Source organism: Adiantum capillus-veneris, chromosome 20 (assembly GCF_014529385.1).
Source record: "Adiantum capillus-veneris isolate H3 chromosome 20, ASM1452938v2, whole genome shotgun sequence".
NCBI classification, from domain to species: domain Eukaryota; kingdom Viridiplantae; phylum Streptophyta; class Polypodiopsida; order Polypodiales; family Pteridaceae; genus Adiantum; species Adiantum capillus-veneris.
Genome location: NC_140950.1, coordinates 148,844,590 through 148,847,829, shown reverse-complemented (window position 1 = coordinate 148,847,829; position 3,240 = coordinate 148,844,590).

The window sequence follows — 3,240 nt, the reverse complement described above, 5'->3', positions numbered from 1 at the left end:
AGAATATTTCTTTTTCATGTAAGGTGGAGTCACATCATAAACTTTCTAGTTGGAAGGACACAGAAGGGTGCCCCTGCACCACAGGTGGAAACTCCATAGCCATGAGACAGAGATGGATCCCAAGCATAGGAAGTTCAAGTATTTCAAGCAATGGTGATGTTACTTTACACAAGGGCACTGGTTTCAAACCTGAGTGTATTTGAGGCAACATTTGAAGAATTTAGATTTGTACTCTATACATGCTGAACATGTATCCATAATGCCCAAAGCTATCAACATAGCTTTTACTTTGTAATCTCAATCATGTTTGAAGTGGTCTACAATGGACATGGTTTTGTAACAACAAGCGCTATGGCTTTAATATATGAAATCTTTGATCTTGCAAATTATTTTCTATGTAGAAATTTCTTTAAATATTTGATTCTTACTGAGGGGTTTGATGCTTGTACAAGTGTGTCACATGAATACGGTAAATTCTTGGTGAATTCTAGGGGTTCATAACTAATATAGAAAGTGTTGAACCAATGTTGAGAATTATGCTAGTGGGGAGGATTACCCATCACTCATAAGCGTGCATCAAGATGGGCCATGTAATTGCATCATGGTAGCATTTTTGAGGATGCAAAACTATATCAACCAATGCTTCAAAGGTAGGGGCTAGTTGGTTAGTTTAGGAGAGAAGGCAAGGGTGCCTATTCATGCATTGGATGGAAAAGAGGCATGGGATGGGTTTAGAAAACCTTTATTATCTCTCTCTCTCTCTCTCTCTCTCTCTCTCTCTCTCTCTCTCTCTCCCCCCCCCCCCCCCCCCAATATCTCTTTGCTTACATCTAGCTAGCCATGTATGATCAATTATTTTTTGCATAAACTTATAGGGATGCATAGGCCTTGGGAGGCCCAAAGAAAGCCTGCCACAAGGGAGTGCATTTGGGCCTTCCATAGACCTATGGAAGGCCCAAATGCGCTCCCTTGTGGCAGGCTTTCTTTGGGCCTCCCAAGGCCTATGCACCCCCTGCCTTGACTCCTACTCTTTGTGCTTGCTTAGTTTTGGGCATGGTGGCCCAAAGAAAGCCTTGGGAGGCCCAAAGAAAGCCTGCCACAAGGGAGCGCATTTGGGCCTTCCATAGACCTATAGAAGGCCCAAATGCGCTCCCTTGTGGCAGGCTTTCTTTGGGTCTCCCAAGTCCTATGCACCCCCTGCCTTGCCTCCTACTCTTTGTGCTTGCTTAGTTTTGGGCATGGTGGCCCAAAGAAAGCCTTGGGAGGCCCAAAGAAAGTCTGCCACAAGGATGCATAGGCCTTGGGAGGCCCAAAGAAAGCCTGCCACAAGGGGGCGCATTTGGGCCTTCCATAGGTCTATGGAAGGCCCAGGCTTTCTTTGGGCCTCCCAAGGCATAGCTATGCATCCCCTACCTTGCCTCCTACTCTTTGTGCTTGCTTAGTTTTGGGCATGGTGGCCTTGGGCCTACAAGATAACCATGAACATCCATCCAAAGAAGCATTTTACAAAACTATAGCTCATATGATATATCTAGAAAAAGCAAACTCATCCTCTACTACAAATGGCTATAGATGGCTCACCATGTGCATGATGCATTCTCTACTCATTCTCTGCTACAGATGGCTAAAAGTATGCATGATGCATACTCAATTAGCAATCAATACAAGGAATAACTTGTCTTGGGCTTGATCCATGTATCATGTCATTTTTCCATCATAAAATTGTATCCTCAATAAAGGGGCAATGCCCTTGAGTTCCAAAAGGGTCTCTCTCTGTCTCTCTCTCTCTCTATCCCTAGTTATCTATCTATGTATCTATCTTTGTGTTTTTTATTTGCATGTGTATCTATCTATGTATTTATGTATCTATATATTGAATTATCTATCCATCTATCTATCTATCTATTTATCTATTAATGTATTTATCTATATCTATCTGTCTGTTTATCCTCCATCTATCTATGTACAATATATATATATATATATATATATATATATATATATATACCCTATCTCTATCTTGTTTGTTCGTTCTCTTTTATTTATTTTGATTTCATACTCTGTTTTCCTTGGGGATTTCAAAGAACACAAACTTATGGTTGAACTTACACAAACTCATATCAAATACAACATAATAGCATGCCATTGCATTATTGATGGGAAAGGTAGAACGAAGTGTTTGCACAATGCTAAGAGGGGATTCATGTGTGTGCTTGCAAACATGAGGGAATATGATTGCTCTATCTTTCTTGGATTAGGTTTGAGTGTATTGTTTCAAAAATTTGAAGCCTGCCAAATATATTGAGATAAACTCGGAGTGCTCATGAACTAAATGTTTGTTCAATGCCAAAGGAGGTTCATGTCTATGCCTGCAACACAAGGAAATATGATTGCTCTATCTTGCTTAGATTAGTCTTGAGTATGGAATTCTTCTAAGAATTTAAAGCTTGCCACCATTTTGAGATAAACTCTAAGTGCTCATACAACAGAAAATGAATCAAACCTGACGTTTGAGGTTAGATGGCTTACTAGATCTACATGCAGGCACATTGCAAAGGGGTACTTGCTACCAAAAAATCAATTTACTTGATCAATTCACTTATGAGCACCAAAAATTTGGCAGGAAGCACAATACACATACAAGATTAGATGAAACAAAAATTGATCACAAGCACAACATCATATAGTTGAAGATTAACTAGAGTGGACAAAAATGTAATGAAACAAGAGTGCTTTCTATTCAAGTAGTTTCATTACAAAGTTTGTAGCTTGTCTACAATAATAGCTTGGGATGTTATGTACTAGATCAACTACATTGAATGGAATATAGACTGAGGCAATTGCTATGCTCTTAGCAAGGCTTGTCTCATCATTGATAACTCCATGGACCTCTATATCCACAAGTATACACACCAAACAAAGACTGTTTAGAATGAGCTTCTGATTGGAGAAGTCGCACTTTCCACTTGACACCAAACCAACTTGAGCCCAAGCATCCACTACAATAACATCCTGTAATACAACAAATATGGTGTTTACCTACTATATTTCAAATTAGTATACATTGTTGAGTTATATAGATTAGTTCTTATCTATAGCATGCACAACCATAAAGGTACATGAGAGGCATTCAAGCGGTTGCTTTGCAAGTAAGCTGAATAAAAAAATACGTTCACAAATACCGTTGTCAAAAAATATGAACACATGCAAATTAAAGAGGAAATATCCATAAGATGACTT